Here is a 20,111-nt window from a genome sequence, read left to right as displayed (position 1 = left end):
AAAATCTCCAGAGACCTGACTTCTTGAATCGAAGAATTGAATCAGATTCGATGCAAGGCTCTCGAATTGATGACAGAATCAAATCAATGCAAGGCTTTAGAGAAAAACTCTAGTTTATTATCTCTTAAAAACTGAATGATGAAAACTATCTTACAATCCCTTATTTATAATAACCTAACTTTCCTAAAAATCGAGCTTCTAAAAAAGGAAATCATAAAAGAAAAGGAAATCTAAAAAAAAAGGCCAAAATTAGGAAAGGTATCAAGATGTTGCATCACATTTCCTCTCTAGTAACAGGTTTAATGAGGTCAGCAACATCATCTTGTTTAGTACAAGCCTCAAACCTAAAACTAGACAAATTAGTAACCCCACAATCCTCAAGATCACTACCAAAAAGATTAGAATAATAATCATCACATTCAGTAGCAATATCTTTATCTTCAGTGAGTTTAACATTATCACTATTATGGAGAAAAAAAATATTATTCCTAGACCTCCTTTCTTTTAGAGAATTATGGAAAAAAGAACTATTTGAATCTCCCATATGTAACCATTTAACTCTAGACTGTTGCTTAAGAGCAGATTCTTCATACTTAGCCAATTTGACATACTCAGCAACATAGTCTCTTTCTCTTTTAGCTAGCTCTTGATCAAGAGGATGAGATTGAAGCAATAATTGAGCAGAATCCATGTTATCTTTAGCCAGTCTCACAGCCTCAGACATAGTTTTGAATTTTAATTTTCTCAATTTAATAAGGTCACCCTTAACAATCTTCAATTTATTAACAAATTTCATCATAGGGTTACCATTCACAGACAAATTCCAACCTACTCTAACTATATTCAGAAAGTCTTTTTCTTCAGTAAGAAAATTATAAAACCTAAAAGGTGGAGGGACATGCTTCCTATATTCACAGATAGACACTACTGCAGGGGAGTGATCTGAAATACCTGGAAAGAGAAATTCTGCTATTGATAATTGAAAATGCTGAATCCACTCCATGTTCAGCATAACTCTGTCCAGTTTAGATCTAATAATTGCACCATCATGCTGACAGTTAGTCCATGTATAAAAAAAACCAGTGAAAGGAAGATCCATCAACTGAGATAACATGGCTACAATTTACAAAACCATCATATTGATAAAGTAAAATAGGAGAACCTCCAACTTTATCATAAGGAACAAGAATTGAATTAAAATCTCCAATAAGGACCCAAGGCTTGCTATTTGGGGTTGCAAAAGAGGTACATATCCCATAGATAGTTCATTGTAAGATAATAGTTATCACCATACACCACTGTAACCATGAAATTTAACCTTGAAGAAGTAACTTCTAGAAATAAAGCTTGAGAAGAAGCAAAGAGTAAATTAACTTGAATTTTACTTGGATCCCAGCCAACCCAAATTCTTCCAAAACAATTATGAGAATCATTGTCAAGAAAACACCAAGAAGGATTAATATTGCTTCTAATTCTAGATTTATTAGTTGATTGAACATGAATTTCTACTAAGCCAATAAAAGAAAGATTATTATTCCTAATAAGATTTTAACTTCCATTTGTTTCAAAGGGTCATTTAACCCCCTGATGTTCCACCCTCCAATGGTGAACATCATTTTAATTTAGGGAGAGAAACAATACCTCTAGCAGACTTTTTTAAGTCTGCAATTTTTGGAAAAAGATTCATACCTGGTGGAACAAGAGATCTTCTTTTCTGAAAATGTGCTCTAGAACCAGAACCAGAGGCTTCATTAGAAGGAACAACATCAACTGAAATATTTCCTTGGATTTTTTTTTATTAGATTTTGTAGCTCTCAAGCTATCTTCATTCATATTGTCTAGTAGAATAAACTTGTTATTGGTAAGAATATTTCCTTGCTCTCTTAGCTGAATACTGGGAACTTCATTAAGCACAGGGCTATCCAAATTAACATTCACTGTATTGCTGGTAAGATCCATCATAACTGCTTGAGCACTGTCAATACTGTCTTCTGAAGATATGAACCATTTTCCACTGGATCCCTAGCCCTTTTACCAGTCTTTAAAGTCCAACCCTCACCATTTGTAGATGTACTATTCTGACTGAGGTTCTTTGTACCAGACTTAGTTTTTGAAATCCATCCATCTTCATCTATTGAAGTATTCTTCTTTGGAACCCATTTCGACACCATTTTCTGTATAGGATTTACATGTTTTGGACAATTAGACAAAGTATGACCAAAAACTACACACTCAGTGCACCTAGGAGGTTTCCATGAATAATCCATTTTGATTTCAACTTTATCCTTACTCCCAAGAGTGAAAGTAAATGAATCAGAAAAAGTACAAGTAACATCTACTCTCATTCTAGTTTTATTTAAGGTTTGTGTATCCATCATAAGAGGTTTACCTAGATAGCTAGCAACCATACTCAGACCCTTATTATTCCACATAAATAGAGGAACATTTCTGAAATTCATCCAAACTGGTAAAATTTTTAATTCCGCAATTTCCTGTTCAACCGTTCTAGACCAAGGTTTGATAATGAACAATCTATTAGAGATAAACATGGATCCCATTTCTAAAGCACAAGTTTTATCCTCAGCAGATTGAAAATCAAATATGATCATACTCTCACCATGAATTGTCATTTGAAAATTACCTTTTGGTTTCCAAGCACGATTTACAACATTCTTCACCCAGTTAAATGGTAAACGTCTACCCACAAAATCTCCAACTACTTTATCTTCACATTTGCGAATATCTTCATCAAAAACCTCATAGGGTATATCCATTTCTTTCTTCCCATCAATAATTGGATAAGAATAAAACTTCATATCTTCAGAGATCATCGAATCCTTCTTTTGATAAAAAAGAGAAGACCAAGCATCTTGAGAACCACTAGCACCCGATTTAGGGAAACCTTCAAATCCGGGAGGAAAAACTGGATCAAGCACCAAATTACCACCAGAAACTTTAGAAATAGGATCATCCCCCATTACAGGAACCTCTAGAGGCAAGGGGGAAACCACTAGAGGGATCGATACCGAAGAAGAGAGTTGCATCTCACCAGAGGAGACGCAGAGAAACGAGAAAAAATCTTAACCTAATCACCTTTGACTTTGTCAATGCTCGACGGCCCTCCAGAAAAGAGAGAATTACACTTGCTGCCAGTTGTTGCATGAATGAGGGTGTTAAAATGTTGGCGTGTCATTCAGTCCATTAATTTCACTGGTTTAGTCCACGACATTCAAAAATATATTTGCAGTGGCCTTCGGCTTCCTTGGTGTTTCACCGCAATTTATTTTTTAGACAGTGGTTTCAAAACCTGGCTCCGCCAGCGACTGAAGCAGTAAAATTATGGCCAGTTGCGACATAAAATATCTTCAAATCCGGAAGGACCCGTATATCCACCCTGATTTTAGCTGGATGTACAAATTTAGACTACATGAAGGTATCTAGATTTTATCATTCTTTCTTTTTGGATTTAAACTTTAAAGTGTTTCTGTAACCATATCGTGCGCAAGCAGCGCAACTCTGTCGCAACATTGGACGTATCGCGAAATTAAAAGATTCAATTAAAAATGTGTCAGCCAAAAGAAAACAGTCTTTCCTTTTGCTTTCTTTTACCAACTTTTGTTTTTTTTTTTTTGCTTCCCAGGCGTTGTCTTTGGAAATGATACTCATACCTGAATCGGATTTCTTTACTGTACATGTTAACAAGATTTGGGTTTTCAATGTTGAAAGTTTGACCAAATAATTTTTCTTGTTGCAGTACGTGGGTTCCAGGAGTGCACTCATTTACTTTATAAAGCACACCTCGGAAAGAAAGTTGAATCTGCAGGAGCAGAAAAATATTGTATTTTTTCCAACATTAGAAGAAGTAGAGCTCTTACTCGTATTCATCGACATTGAAGCTACATCTAGGTCGTTGAGGATGGTTAAGATTAACAAGGAGCAGTTGCTTCGTGGGAAGAGAAATGAACAAAGCAAGTTAGTTTTATCAGAAGAAAGCAAGCTTGAGAGAGATGGGTCTCCAATCTTGATCCCTTGTTAAATCCTAAGGTACATCATTTTTCCATTTCTGGTTCTCAGATTTTTTTATCTAACCGATGTTATAGTGATCATGCAAAAAATACGAACGTATACAAAATATGAACGTATCCGTATTTTGTTATCTAACCGAAGTTTTATCTCTGTTATCATGATGATCTTGACTTTATCCGGTTTTCTTTTTCCACCTTCAAAAATGGAAACATAAATCAAATGCAAGGTTAATTATTAGGATTTATTGTAATTTTGGATTTCTGTAATTCCGCGATTTTGATCCAAAATGTCAATTTATGTATGTATGGATAGATAAATTGGGTAAATGATTATCCAAATCCAGGATGTTGATTATGTGAGGTTTTATAGGGAGGGACAAAGGCCAATTTATTATGTACTAGGATGTTTTGAACCATTAGATAGATGATCTGGAAAAGTAAGCAAGGGATTCAGATCTTTTGCCTTACCCAGAGTACTTTGTCTTTTTAATCATTTGATGTTATTATGTTAGAGTTTGAGATGTTTAATGTTTAAATTTAGTTCATGTGATTTACAAACATATTGGACGTACAGTAAACTTTGAAATTAGAAAAAACCAGTAGTTGGTCTAGTTAATGTGATGCTTCAGTTGAGCTTGTGTAATCTTATATATACTTGTCCATCAATCTTACCAGATACATAGAAATGGCTATCACCTGCATTTCTATTAAGGGAAATATCAAAAATAGGATTGGTAATGGGTTCCTTGCAGTCTTCATTGCTGCCGTATTATGGAGGAGATTATAGGCCTAAGTTTATGTTCTTATTTTTTATCCGAAGTTCTGAACCTATATATATAGAAAATATGAACGTTTACAAATATAGACAGATAATATGTACAAGTTAATGTCATTTTTGGGTATTTGCTGGCTGCTATACAGTCGTGTAAGATCAACTGCAGCGGTACGATCAAAACCAAAGACCAAATACCAAAAAAAGATCAAATTTTGGGTTTAGTCCGTGTTGCTACGCTACGGTGCACGAGTAAAATTTAGTCGAGCGTACATTATACCCCCGCCTGATCCAGACGGACATATAATATCCGCCCCACCATCACGCTCACATATAATGTTCGCCCCATTTTATTCAGGATCACATATAATGTGATCCCCACCATCAGGATCACATATAATGTTCTTCCCACCATCAGGCTCACATATAACATCCGCCCCACCATCAGGCTCACATATAATGTCCGCCCCCATTTTGAAACCATCAGGCGCACTTTATACTTACGCCCCACTCCAAACGGTTATTATACCAATGTCCCACGCCAGACAGATTTTTAATCTCCGCTGGACCAAATTTGGTTTTGGTCTTGGTCCCATACCAAATATAGTCTGGAATTTGGGTTTAGTCTGGTTTTTGATCTTTACTCTCTTCCACTACGTCATGTATTTGGACCAAATATTGTGGTTTACTCGTCCATTGTGGACGCTCTAAGTAACCAAATAAGTAATAGAGCAGTATGTACAAGTTAATGTCATTTCTATTTGTTTGCTGGTTGCTACAGTCGTATAAGTGACCAAATAAGTAATAGAGCAGTATTTACAAGTTAATGTCATTTCTATTTATTTGCTGGTTGCTACAGTAGTCCAAGTAACCGAATAGGGAATAATAGAGCAATGGATTAGAGTGGATTCACCTGCTGAAAGAATTCACAATAAACAGAATATAAATAAATTCATACATAGGTATCTCATAGGTACGGGCATGAGAATGGAAATGTCTAAGCACATAACACGCCCATCCCTTTCTAAAGCTGATTAATTTTCATATGAATAATTGTTTTTGAACCAACTACATGGGTTTTGAAAGATTATTTCAACATTCTAACATGAGAGATTTTCATGTTATTGAATCAAGTACGAATTGAATCTTTTTCTAATTGCAAATCATTAAACTGAATTGCACTCAAGAATTGATTCAGTTGGTGCTTCGATGAAAAGAAAATTTCAAGTTTCATAATTAGAATGATATTATTGTTTTTTCTCAACCAACATTTTATTCGATGTACTTACATCATCTTAGTAATTATCTCCCTTTTATTAAAATTCAAGTATTTCGTATATGAGTATGTGAGTTGTATTTAGGGGTTGTTCTGCATGATTTAAGACGGTAGTATTCATACTCTAGGGAATAGTATAGGTCCTTCAATTGTGTCATGCAGGAAAGCTCGTAGGATCCAACCATAGTGAATCTAGGTTAACCGAAAAAATTCGGCGAAGTTAGTTTCCCTCGCTTCACCATTTTGAGGTCCTACCACGGGGTTTATGAGAGGTAGTTTTTACCCAACTTTAGGTCCTATGTTGTTGAAAATATCCACTACTTTACATCTCATTAGAATTTACAAATAAATTGAAATTAAATAAACTTTATACATTTCCATATATAGGGAATTGGAATATGTACATACATACACCGATACACGTACGCCTCTTATCTAAAACCCATTAATTTGGCGCCGTGGATAGCTTGTTGAACCATTCAGTGATTAACTGTTTCTTATGACATCTTCAACAAAAAGGAACGGGTTTTCATGGATGATTATAACATTCTACTATAAGAGATTATATTAAACAAATGAAGTCTGGTATTACATGAATTAGTTACATATTATTGATCAGTCGGCAAATTGATATACAATAAAAAAACAGATTCAGTTGGTACTCGTCTTAATATGTCTAATATATATCAAGGATAAATTCAGTCAGCGTTCCGATGAATGAATTATTGTTAGTTTTATAATTGGAATGACCTTCTTGTTTCTTATCATTCAACATTACGTCGAATGCGTTTACATCATTTTAATATTTATCAACCATTTGGTGATGGTTCTGGTAAGTTTATAATATCCCTAATATCAATATTTCATATACGAGCATAATTGCATTAGATCCGTTCGTGAGTTGTATTTAGGGGTTGTTCTTCATGGTTCTGGATAGTTTCATTCATACACTGGGAATTGCGTCGGCCCCGTCTTTATGTCATGGAGGACAGCTCATGGGACCTAGTTGTAGTATATCTGGGTTAACCGAGAAAGAACTTGTAAGGTGTCCAACATGAGGTTTTATTGGAGGTGGTTTTTACTTTTTACCCATTTATAGGTCCACGTGGATGTAAATCACCGGAAATTATGAGTGATTTTTCCCGATCAATCAAGAATTATTGTTATTGAAATCATTGTATGTTTTCTATAATATAAAAAAATAATTTAATGGTAATATTCAAAATCTGAATTTTCTCTAAACTTTTTAGAACATAGGTTAATCTAGGATAAGCTTAATTGTTCATCAATAAAATAAAACTAATTTAATTGCTTTTGGAAACAAACTTAAGATTCGGCTCAGATAATTCAAGGATGCTTGAGCAAAGCCAATAAGATAATACCTTTTACATTTTAGATAATCCATTAGGGTAGATCCAGATCAAGGTGCCACCTACATATCGATTCATCCATCCACATTTCAAATACATCACCCTCGAGCCTAACATCCGTGTGTGGATGGTTGGACGCGAATACATGCTTGGATTTATATTAATCCGTAAAAAAAATGAAAAAAAAAAACTAATAAAAAATATATTTTTTATGAATATAAACATTTCTAAATCATCCTTTAATAAATATCCATATATGTTTAATCAACCCCTCTTCGCCCCTGTAAATCTAAAACTTCCATAGGCAAAAAACATCGAGTAAATATGAAACTATGCATAAACTATTATATTTCCCATCATACCTTGTATAATAGGGAATGAACCACCTTTTCCATATAATTATACCAAAAATCTTAACAGACCGCATAGGAGAGCTATTTAAAAACAACACCCACATATTCTTCCAATGGTGGGGCCCAAAAATAATTCATAACCCCTTCCATCTCTACTTATTGTGGAAAGGCTGGGAGAGGCTACGACGAAGTTTATATATTCACAACTGGAATCGAACAATTAAAGCTTACTTCTTATGGAGTAATAAAAATGTTTCTAGTTATGTTCATATCATGCAATCCGTGTCAACTATACCAGATTTCTGCCAGTGCTGCGTACCGGGATTTTATTTTTTTTAATTTGGTGTGTGTGGCTTCGCCCTGCCCAACATCATGGGGATGCATTTTTTATTTGGTGTGAGCAAGGCTTCGCCCCGCCCCGCCCCGTGGAGATGTATTTTTGATTTGGTGGGGATGCATTTTTGATTTGGCGTGCGCGGGGCTACTTCCCGCCCCGGAGAGATGCATTTTTTATTTGGCGTGCGTGGGGCTTTGCCCCGCTCGTGGAGATGCATTTTTCATTTGGTTTGTGCGGGGCTTCGCCACTCCCCTTGGAGATGCATTTTATATTCGGTGTGTGCGGGCTACATCCCGCCCCGTGGGATGCATTTTTGATTTGGTATGCGCGGAGCTTTCCCCGCCCGTGGCGATGTATTTTTGATTTGGTGTGGCGGGCAAACACATTAAATAGGTGGAGAATATGCGTATATTTTATTTATTTTTCATTTTATTTTCGCAGAAAATATGTGGATTTTTTCTCTTTTAGATATTAATTCAGAAAAAAAGTCCTTATACGATAGATACTCGATTTCCAAATTGAATTTAGACTTCCATGAAATTCCAAACAAGGTAATTATCACAAATGAAAGCTAGTGATAATTTTGATTATCACACATGACTCTTACAAGTATTAAATGAAAATTACAATTATCACAAATGGCAATTGAGTACTTCATGTGAATATAAAATTTTCATTTTTTTTTCCTTGTGTTATTTCATTGAAAAATGCATCATTTTAGTATAACTTAGTAATTTCAATGGTGAAAAAAAAGAAATTTCGTTCGAAATTCAATTAAAAAAAGTAATTTATCACTCGAAATAAACGATAAAAAAAGTAATTTACCACCCGAAACAGGATGAAAAAATAAAATTTCATACTAAACAAAACAGGTGAAAAGGTATATTATTGAAAACACCAATAAAAATAAAACATTTGATAAACAAGAGAAATAAATGAATCTCACAAGAAATATTCTCATTTGTAGATCTTGAAAGGTTGAAACGCCCTGGTGATAGGTAGTATCACGGTTCCTACTTTGCTTATTAATACCATCAAACATTATCAAGGCATAAGTTCAGGGAGAAGGAGATAATCTGAAGGGTGAAAAACTAGAAAGTGGATTTGAACGGGTGGTACTATTATCATCAACTCCGTAATCATCATGATATTGTTATTAGTCATGGATGCGTTGAAGGATAACCCAACCCCATACATCTTAAATACAAATGTAATATATACTAACAATGATAAATTAATTCAAAATTTCTCATGTAATTTTGTTGAAGGAGACATATAATGGTCTTGAAAATTGAATAAAATATATAAAATGTTGTTGGTGAGAGCGGCAATCGGATAATAAGGAAACACAACTAATAAATTAAAATTAAATAAGGAAACACAACTAAGATCCTAAAATACCCTGGACATACATCGAATTATAAAATATTGTTGGTGAAAGCGATAATCGGATAATATAACTATTAATAAAGGTACATCAAATAAGGAACTCAATTAAGATCCAATAAAATCCTGGATGTACATCAAAATATAAAGTATTGTTGGTGAGAGTTGTAATCGGATAATATAACCACTAATAATGTAAATTACATAAGAAATTCAACTAAGATCATAAAAAATCTCGGATATACATCACCTCACCTGATCATATGATAACAAAATAAATTTAGAACCGTTAAATTTGTTAGACATTTTTTGTTTTTTTAAATAATTGAAAAAAGGATATTATTGGCATCTTAAAATCTGAAAATATAAAGTCTAGTCAAAACTTCTAATTTTAACCATAAATCTTCCTATTATCTTTTGGATTACATGGATATAACATCTTAATGATGGGTTTCATTAGAGAAAGGGACCCAACTTGGGTTCCTCAGATATTTCCACATTATAAATATAATATAAAGCGATTAACCTTAATCGTAGATCATATATGCTAGGCTACACATATATACCACTTTAATGATGGGTTTCTAAAAGTGAGAGGAACCAATCGTGGATTTCTCATATATTTTCACGTTTTTTATAATTCCCTCAAAAAGGAAAATCCTCTTTATTGGGCCACACAATATTTTCCTAAGATATCTTTTATTCTAAGAAGGTTTAGATATTTTTTTTGAATTAAGAATCATTTCTATGCTTCATTAAAAAAAATAGTAACCACTATTTTGGTGGTCCATTTATTTATTTATTTCTTGTTTTTGAACTGATTTATTACTTTTTAAGTCTTAAAGAAATGTTGTTGTTGTTGTATGCTCAGTTTCAAGTTTATTGATTAGGTTTAGTGGTTCGACATGGAAGAGATGCAGAGAATGGTTAAATATTGGCTACCGTATTTTACTCATCATGTAAATAATCCTCGTTGAATTTTGCAATTAGGTACAATATACCTGATAAAGAGAACGATCTACACACGAAAATTAGTTCATGAATTTCTTCGAACAAATTCATTATCCTTGACTTAAGAATAATATATGACAAACTTGATATTTGATCCCGCCAGTACCTGACATTTACTATAAAAGAATGATGCATAAAAATAAGGTTAGTTTTTTATATGAATGCCATATATCAGTGAAGGTCAATATTAAAAGATAATAGATAGTAAAAATGAAATTTGCCGGTCAAACACATATATCAAAAGAGAGAGAGGAAGAATATTTATCTGACTAAGTTCTTCGAGCACTTGTAATGGTTTCTATCTTTATCTTTATTATAGCTATCTCAAAAATTGTGCTAAAAATATTTTTCATATTATCCTGATCCTATCTCTATCTTCAAATTACTATTTTTTTTAATAACTTTGGTCAAATTCACTTGATTTAATTAAATAATAAACTAATGATTTATAAGAATAAGTAGTGGCATTTTAATGTAAATTATATCACAACTTTGGATATTTATTATAAGAGTAAATGGCATGCAATAGTAATTAGATAAGAAAGTAAGCATGAAGTGTGAATGTTTCAGTGCGTTGTCAGTGCCAAATATATAGATGATTTGAAGAATCTCTCCAGTATTTAAGGGATAGAGATAGAGAAGCCACAATGAAGTGTTTTTTACATTCTCTCTCTTCAAATCGGGGTTATTTCAAGATACATACCTAGATAGGAATAAAGAAGCCACTACAAGTGCTCTTAGAATTAGAATTTAATTTTTAGTTATTGGCAACATCAAACTTCTCGAAAACCACCCTCTCACATGAAATGTTTCTTTAGTGAGTTTATGGTTTTCATGTGGCCTTATCGTTCTCAAAAGGGTTTATCATAGGCCCTATATTAGGGTTTACGGTTTTGGGGGGGTTTAATTTGGAGTTCTATCTAGAAATATTGGTACTCTAAAGTGTAGGATGTCTGTTCCAACAATATTAGTGAAAGAAAAAACTTAAAATGAGAGTATATCTCCAAATTAAACTCCTTCAGCAGGCAAGTGAGCGGTAATTTTGCTAGTTTAGCTTCTTCTGTAAAAACTTAAATTTTATAGCCAATAACTTACTGATTGAGCGGAAAACCTTGTGACCTTTTTCCTGGAAAATCCTACCTCTGATGTTAAAGATATATGATAAACTGATCAATGAGCCCTCCCCTCAAATGAGTTTTTTATGATAGTCCTAGATTTTAGTATGGTATGTTTCTCAACATTGTCTGAAGTTGTTCTTATATTTGTTAATTTTTACTTCAAATTTGTTGTTGAATCTATGATGTTATATTCAAAGTAGGTTTTTGTTGTATTTCGTACGGGTATTTGGATTACTGACCTCAAATATGGGAGTCAAGCCCCTAGCCAACTGGATATCCAGATATTTTAATTGGTTAGGATATTTACTCTCATATTTGAGGTCAGTAGTTCGAGTCTCCGTGCGAAAAAAAAACATATATAGTTTGTCACTGTATCATTAATACATGACATCCAATTATCCTGGTTAGCAATTCTCTGATAGCCTAGTTACCCAGTGACCTGGTAAGATACTATATACAACATGGTTTGTCTTAGGGTCATAATTATATGTCAATAAATGGTTGGAAAGTCTTACGCGATATGTATACCTACATATATGAAAAGACTCAAACTACCGACTTCAAATATAAGAGTCATTTTCCTGGACAATTAGGTTCTTGAAGTAGCTGAGTTCTCCAGTAGCTTGATTCTCATATTTTGGGTGATTAGTTCAAGTTCAAGCACGCGCCAATTTTAAAATAAAATAGAATATATATGGTTTATTACGTACCTATAATGTCATCTATTGTGTAACTACCCAAAACTAAATCTAGTATGTGGTCTAGGAATTGAGAAAAGATAATTAACAACCATGAAAGTTAGATATGTGTTGATGGTGGTTTTTTGACAAGGGGTAAAATCGTAAAACCTTACGTGTAGCACGACGTCACTGGTGACGCTAAAACACAGTTATTAGAACATTTAATGCACTTATGTAAAAAATTACCAGGGTATCTTTTTTTCAAATGCTAAACTAGGGTTTAGACACACAAAACCCTAAGGCTGCGCATCATGGCAACCATGCCAAAACCATGGCAACGATGCCAAAACCAAGCCTGCACAATCACTGCGCATCATGGAAACCATGCCAAAACCAAAGCCGCACAATCGCTGCGCATCATGGCAACCATTCCAAAACCAAGCCGCACAATCGCTGCGCATCATGGCAACCATGCCAAAACCAAGTTGCACAATCATTGCGCCACGCGCGCCATTGGCACATGCCAAGCGACGCTTGCGACCTAGCATGCCAAGCCGCCACACGCGCCATTCGCACATGCCAAGCGATGCTTGCGACCTAGCATGCCAAGCCGTACAAACCTAGGGCCAAGCCGCCACACGCGCCATTGGAACATGCCAAGCGACGCTTGCGACCTAGCATGCCAAGCCGTGCAAACCTAGGTCCAAGCCGCCACACGCGCCATTAGAACACGCCAAGCGACGCTTGCGACCTAGCATGCCAAGCCGTGCAAACCTAGGGCCAAATCTCCACACTCGCCATTGGTACACGCCAAGCAACGCTTGCGACCTAGCATGCCAAGTCGTGCAAACCTATTGCCAAGCTGCCACACACACCGTTGGCACATGCCAAACAACCCTTGCAACCTAGCATGCTGAGCCGTGCAAACCTAAGGCCAAAGCCGCTACGCGCGCCATTGGCACATGCCATGCAACTTGCATTCTGGCATTTGCCACTTGCACCCGATGTGCAACCTACAGCCAAGGAATTCCGCACAAGCCATTGGCACATGCCGTGCAACCCTTGCACTTTGGCATGCCTCGCCTATATCAAAGGCCACGATTTCTCTTAAGATGCAAAATCTCGATCGTCGAAGGTCGCCACTGAGCCGGAACATCTCTCAAGCTCAACTTATCAAACACCAGCGACATGCTACACGTTTTTCACGAAAACACTCGAGACATCAATACATGTCACAAACTGGGGGATGCCCTTTAGGGTTTTGGTTTGGCGGTTTACAGCGTGCGGCATACACAAATGCCCATTTCAAGACAGTGTATTAAGAATAAAACGGTTAGTAAATGCAGGAAGTAATGGTGAAACGCTCTTTCATTATGGAACATCAATTCCATCAATACCATGCGTTACCACCTCTTCCCATTTAACTCATCCGTTTCTTTTATTACGAGGCCAGAGTACGTTTCACTTGGACTTGTATAAATAGGTCTTACCTATTTCCACCAAAACAACAAGTTTTTGGTCAGGAGAAATACAATACTCAGAAAGGCAACTTCGTTAGCTTTCCCAAAAGCTTTCACCTTCTGATACAAGTCAAGTACTACTCTTCCAGAACTGTTCTGGTCTCAACACTCTTTTCGCTTCCCTCCCTAAACCTGCCCTTCTCCTCCTCTTTGTGACCGAAGCAAATCCGGAACGACAATTTCTTGGTTTAGGCCGAAGTTGTACAGATTGATCTCTCGAATCTAAAGTACTCACGTGCAGTACATTTGTTTAGGGTTTAGATTTGTTTCTCACTCACCTACCGAAATTACAAAAATCGGCAGAAACAATTTTCACCCATAAACAATTGGGGGCCACAGTGGGAGATTGATCTTTCGATTACAATGCCAGTTTTCAATCCTCGATCTCATACTTCGATCCAGACCTCAGGACGGCGAAAACAAGCGATTTGTTCTGGACTAAGTAAGTCTAGACTGGACGGAATATACGATTTATTCTTTTAGGTTCTCGATAAAACCATCATCCTATTTTATCTTATGCTAACTAGCGGTACACGCTTTCACGAAATCAATATCCGCAAGTTATAATCAGAACAGTACTATTAAAACCATTCATTTCAAAAATAATCTGGTATTCTCAAAAAATACCAACCGTCTATCAAAAATCATTCAAACTTCAAACCAGACACCATGTGTGCCTTTCAAAAAAAAAACTAAGCGAAAGTTTGAAAAAAGACAGAGAAACATTCAGGGAAAGTTTTCCAACAGGGGTCTTCTATTCTTGGAGAAAGCCACCCTTGCATCTCCGAGAGCCGCTCTTTTCAGAGTCAACGTCTTGGAAAGTTCTTCGATTTCTGCCTCCTGCTGTGCAATTTCATCTGCAGAAAGACTTTCGACTACTGCGGTTTTCAATTTCTGGATCTCAGCGAAGCCCTTAACGAACCATGGAACGTTGAACTCTTTCTCTACACACATATCATGATGATACTTCCAATTGGTGATGACGTCCTCAGAAACGGTATGACCAGTCACCTCACACATGTCCTCTACTGAAGACATGATTTCTTCCACACGCTTGACCAGTGAGAATCGACTGGTGATCTTCCTGGGCGTGGCAATGTGTCCATGTATTTCCCAGATCTTGGTATACAACACCTCGTACATAGCTAGCACACCGAAGCCGCCGAACAGCACATGACCTGGGTAAGGAACCAAGTACGGGGGATCGAAAGGGGCACCTGCAACCAGACCCACGACTGGCGAAGGGTTCTCTCATACACTTGGATTAACAGTCATCAGAACATACTCCGTTGTTCGAGTCGTTTCCATGCTCTTCATTTGATCAACTTCCATATCCAAGGCGCCATTAGCAGTCACAACTTGAGGAAAATCTTCACGAACCTCTATCTTAGAATTGTCTCCAGAATCAGACCCTTCCTCAGATCCTTCCTGCAATCTTGAGTTAGACGTTTTTCTTCGAAAAAAAAGAAGAAGAGAAGGAAGAAAACGTGTGCAAGGCTTACCAAACCACTTCCCGAAGAAGCTCGTTGTCAGAAGAACTGCCTTCATCTTCTGAAATCTTCTCTTTCTCTGACTCTTCCCTATCACGAGAGGGCTCAGCACTGCCGACCTCTTTTGAAAGAGTTGTTGTCTCCTGACGACGAGAAAGTGCAGTAAAGGCGTTAACACTACCGAAACCCTGGTGGAAACAAGATGCAAATATTCAGAAACGAAATAAAAATCTGCACGTTTTAGTTGAACCAGCAAAGAGGCAACACCTACCTGAATATTGGAGGAGTTGAAAGAAACGGGAGTCGTCGGGTCTGTCAAAACCGACCGGAATCCACCAGCGCGGTTCTTCATCCTATGTTCCTTCACCTGGGGACTGTCCACATTACCAGGCGATTTTTCTTAGTTGCAGGAGGATTTCTCAACATTGGATGCTTTGCCAAAACCTCAGGAGTGGGTCTACAACGGGCATTCGCCACCATATGGTTCACAAAACCCCGGATAGTAAGGAAATCATCTTTCCAGAACTCACTATACTTGAAAGTCGTCGAAGGAACTCTTTCCGAAGGCAAGAAGGGTAGACGCGTACCCGATTCAAGAACGCTGGCATTAAGAGCAACAAGCAACGAATACTTATGAACAACAGGCTGACGAGCAAGAGGGACCCCTTGGTCGAAACCCATGTGACGAGCAGCACGATCAATATTATAAGAATCTACTTGGAACGATCCCCTAAAGAAAGACGACATATAACTGGGCATGCAACTCTGCATAAACAAATCTTCACCAGCACTCAAGTTATCTTCGGAAAGGTGTTAGCCTGAACTACGGACGCATGCACCGGGGCCCATGGGTGAAAATAGACTTCATGCAACTTATCAAGGAACCCAACCAAGTTCAAGCCAGCTCTTGAGTGCCTGTTCACCCATCGGAGTATTCTGGATCCACCCCAGCTCGCGGGAATCGAAGGTAATGGTTTCGGAGCATACTTCTCAAAATGCTCCCATAACCACGCTTGAAGGAAAACAACATGGACATACGAGTCCACTTTCATAAAACCATTCGAAAAACGCATTTCCGCAACCAAGTGATCCAAATGCGTATACAGAGAACCAAGCAACAAGCTGCCAATGGGAAGAACTTCACCTCTCTCTAACCTTACGGCAATCGCCAGAAGCTCTTGTATTATCTCTTTCTTGCCGGAACCGTCATCGAAAACGTCCCTAGACAACCGGAGATCCAAGAATGCCGCAACATAAAGTGTACTACTCTTTTGAATCGGTTCCAGCTCATCTGGGAACCATTGGGACACCCACCAGCCACAGAAACACTTTTCGTTCTCTTTCCGAACGAAATCTTTCGACTTCGCAACAAGATCAGCTCGCATCTTTTCTTCATCTTCTGACAATTAGATATTAAGGTTTCATGTTACGGGAAGATTCAGCAGAAGGGCCACGCTTTCTAGGGAGAAGGTCATTTCTCCCCACCTGCATACGACTGTATGAGTATCCGGGCACCATATGGAGATAAAAGCAACTAAACCAGGGATGTTCTTCCTAATTTGAAGATTTGCGGAAGCCCTAACAGCGTCAATGATCTATGCTCAAGTCAAATTAGCACTTATATGTTCCTGGATCACCATAAACTCAATCCATTTATCAAAGGAGAGCAACGAGATTTGACACATTCTGAAATCAATATGGGAAGCAGAGTACACCCCTTTATGAAGACAAAACCGTATTATGCTCTCTGGTCGGACTGAACGGGTCCTCCTTTCATCCTCCGAACCGGTCAAGATAATTGGCACGAAATTTGGATGATTTTTCCGGGCTGCGGTAAGGGGTTTTGTGAAGAAGTCATCATCCGTGTTTGGTTTGGAGCTACCAACGTGTTTTTGTGAATCAAGACTTTGTTCAGGTGACATCTTGTCGAAGTTTCTTATGGTGCTTTGGTAACAAGATATCTGCACCAACAGGGGAAGACGAGAAGAAATTATCACCCACACATAGCCACACCAAAACAAAAGAAAACCCTAAGCAACTAGGTTTTCATAAACATACTGCCGCAGTATTCATGATGAAAAGTCTATGGGTTCATAAGAATCACGCTTATGACTCGATTCTACGAGGACACGGAAGAATAGTATTTTCTATGGGTTCATACGAAACGTATATACAGCTAGAGTTTTTGTACTGGCACACAAAAATATATAAAAAGTTAAAGAAGAAACATCTGAAGACATACCTGGAATGCTGACTCTCCTTGTCACTCTGTCGTTAACACAAAGGTATGGAAGAGCAAAGGTACAAGATAAAAGGAGAATACCCTTTTTATATGTATAGGCGTGATAATTGTGGGGACTTCGAATAGGGAAATGATTCCTTTTTCAAAGCCGTGCGTGGAGAAAGGCAGCCGGGCCCACAATAACAAGCTTGGACACTTCCAAAAACGCACGCACCCTCCTTGCTAGGATCGGTCCCACCAAGCACTCCATCCGCGCCAGCTTCCCAATCCGCGCCAGCTACCAATCCGCGCCAGCTTCCCAATCCGCACCAGCTGCCAATCCGCGCCAGCTTCCCAATCTGCGCCAGCTACCAATCCGCGCCAACTGCCAATCCGCGCCACACCATGCTTTCCAGCGCCATACTCTTCCAAACGGCCCGCGCTCATTCCAGGCTCCTTAATACTAACAAGTCCCTTTCACACCCAGTCTATACTAGCAGCTTCGCCTCGCGCTCCAAAGCCTGGCCACAAAGACATATAAATGACTGGGATTTATACAAAGCTACCAGATGCAAGGATTGCCAATTCTACTTACATCTCGAAAAAGGTCAGACAAGTCTCCTTAGCCCTCTTTCACGACTTACTATCTCAGTTCTATCCTTGTCTGTCACCATCTTATGCTTACCTTGCAACAAGGACCCTGTTCCAAGCTAACCAGGGGACTTAATGTTGATGGTGGTTTTTAGACAAGGGGTAAAATCGTAAAATCTTACATGTATCGTGATGTCACTGGTGACGCTAAAACACATTTATTAGAACATTTAATGCACTTATGTAAAAAATTACCAGGATATCTTTTTTCAAATGCTAAACTAGGGTTTCGACACATAAAACCCTAAGGCTGCGCATCATGGCAACCATGCCAAAACCAAAGCCGTACAATCGCTGCGCATCATGCCAACCATGCCAAAACTAAAGTCGCACAATCGCTGCGCATCATGCCAACCATGCCCAAACTAAAGTCGCACAATCGCTGCGCATCATGGAAACCATGCCAAAACCAAGCCGCACAATCGCTGCGCATCATGGCAACCATGCCAAAACCAAGCTGCACAATCGCTGCTCATCATGGCAACCATGCCAAAACCAAGCCGCACAATCATTGCGCCACGTGCACCATTGGAACATGCCAAGCGACGCTTGCGACCTAGCATGCCAAACCGTGCAAACCTAGGGCCAAGCCGCCACACGCGCCATTGGCACATGCCAAGCGACGCTTGCGACCTAGCATGCCAAGCCGTACATACCTAGTGCCAAGCCGCCACACGCGCCATTGGCACATGCTAAGCGACACTTGCGACCTAGCATCCAAAGCCGTGCAAACCTAGGACCAAGCCACCACACGCGCCATTGGAACATGCCAAGCAATGCTTGTGACCTAGCATGCCAACCGTGCAAACCTAGAGCCAAGCCTCCACATGCGCCATTGGCACATGCCAAGCGACGCTTGCGACCTAGCATGCCAAGCCGTGCAAACCTAGGTCCAAGCCGCCACACGCCCCACTGGCACATGCCAAGCGACACTTGCGACCTAGCATGTCAAGCTGTGCAAACCTATGGCCAAGCCGCCACACGCGCCATTGGCACACGCCAAGCAACGCTTGCGACCTAGCATGCCAAGTCGTGCAAACCTAGGTCCAAGCCGCCACACGCACCATTGACACATGCCAAACAACCCTTGCAACCTAGCATGACGAGACGTGCAAACCTAAGGCCAAAGCCGCTACATGCGCCATTGGCACCTGCCATGCAACTTGCATTTTGGCATTTGCCACTTGCACCCGATGTGCAACCTACAGCCAAGGCATTTCGCACAATCCATTGGCACATGCCGTGCAACCCTTGCACTTTGGCATGCCGCGCCTACATTAAAGGCCACGATTTCTCTTAAGATGCAAAATCTCGACCGTCGAAGGTCGCCACTGAGCCGACACATCTCTCAAGCTCAACTTATCAAACACCAGCGACATGATACACGTTTTCCACGAAAACACTCGAGACATCAATACATGTCACAAACTGGGGGATGCTCTTTAGGGTTTTGGTTTGGCGGTTTACAGCGTGCGGCATACACAAATGCCCGTTTCAAGACAGTGTATTAAGAATAAAACGGTTAGTAAATGAAGCAAGTAATGGTGAAACGCTCTTTCATTATGGAACATCAATTCCATCAAATTCCATCAATACCAGGAGTTACCACCTCTTCCCATTTAACTCATCCTTTTCTTTTCTTACGAGGCCAGAGTACGTTTCACTTAGATTTGTATAAATAGGTCTTACCTATTTCCACCAAACCAACAAGTTTTTGGTCAGGAGAAATACAATATGAAAGGAAAATTTGCTAGCTTTCCCAAAAGCTTTCACCTTCTGATACAAGTTAAGTACTACTCTTCCAGAACTGTTCTGGTCTCAACACTCTCTTCGCTTCCCTCCCTAAACCATCCCTTCTCCTCCTCTTTATGACCGAAGCAAATCCGGAACGGCCATTTCTT

Source organism: Papaver somniferum, unplaced genomic scaffold, assembly GCF_003573695.1.
Source record: "Papaver somniferum cultivar HN1 unplaced genomic scaffold, ASM357369v1 unplaced-scaffold_114, whole genome shotgun sequence".
NCBI classification, from domain to species: domain Eukaryota; kingdom Viridiplantae; phylum Streptophyta; class Magnoliopsida; order Ranunculales; family Papaveraceae; genus Papaver; species Papaver somniferum.
This window is presented reverse-complemented; position numbering follows the sequence as displayed.